Consider the following 928-nt stretch of genomic DNA (forward strand, 5'->3'; position numbering starts at 1 on the left):
CTTTCCCTTCCTTTCACCTCACCCCCAACAACCTCCACCACCACCCTCCCCGTACCTTCACCCCCTCTCCCTTCCTTTCACCTCTCTCCCCCACCAACCTCCACCCCTCCATACCTCCACCCCCTCTCCCTCTTCCTCCCCCTCTACCTCCCTCCACCCCCTCTCCCCCACCAACCTCCACCTCACCCCCTCCCCCTGTACTTCCACCCCCTCTCCCTCTTCCTCCCCCTGTCTACCTCTCCCTCCACCCTCTCCCCCACCACCCTCCACCCTCCACCCCCCTCTCCCTCTTCCTCCCCCCGTCTACCTCTCCCTCCACCCCCTCTCCCCAACCAACCTCCATCCACCCCTCCCCTTCCCTCGTACCTCCACCCCCCTCTCCCTCATCCCCCCTCTACCTCTCCCTCCACCCCTCTCCCCACCATACCTCCACCCCTCCCTCCCCCATACCCCCAACCCCCCTCCCTCCCCCTCCACCCCCAATGACACTTAGTTGACTGTGTGGCTGTGACCGTGTGATTCGCTTCCTCCTCGAGAATAACAATCGTCGGTAAACTTGTTGTCGCCGCCCCCGAAGTTGGGTTTTGAAAAGGCAAGGCGGAAGCGGGTGTCTCGGCTCCGGGGACGCGGGGGCCAGGCACACAAGTTTTGTTGGCGGAAGGGTCGTGTGTGTGTGTGTGTTTCGTGTTCGTGGGTGTGGGTGTGGGTTGGGTGGGTGGGTTGGGTTTGGGTGGGAGGGTAGGGAAAGGGTGGGTTGGGTGGTAGGGTGGGTTGGGTGAGTGTAGGTGGGAGGGAGGGGGGTGAGGGGTGAGGGTGTGTGTTTGTGTGTGTAGGTGGGAGGTTGGAGGTTGGGTGGGGAGAGGGAGGAGGGGGTGAGGGTGAGGGGTGCGTGTGTGGGTGTATGTAGGTGGGAGGTTGGTGGGGAGAG

This window comes from Penaeus vannamei, chromosome 29 (assembly GCF_042767895.1).
Source record: "Penaeus vannamei isolate JL-2024 chromosome 29, ASM4276789v1, whole genome shotgun sequence".
Taxonomy (NCBI): domain Eukaryota; kingdom Metazoa; phylum Arthropoda; class Malacostraca; order Decapoda; family Penaeidae; genus Penaeus; species Penaeus vannamei.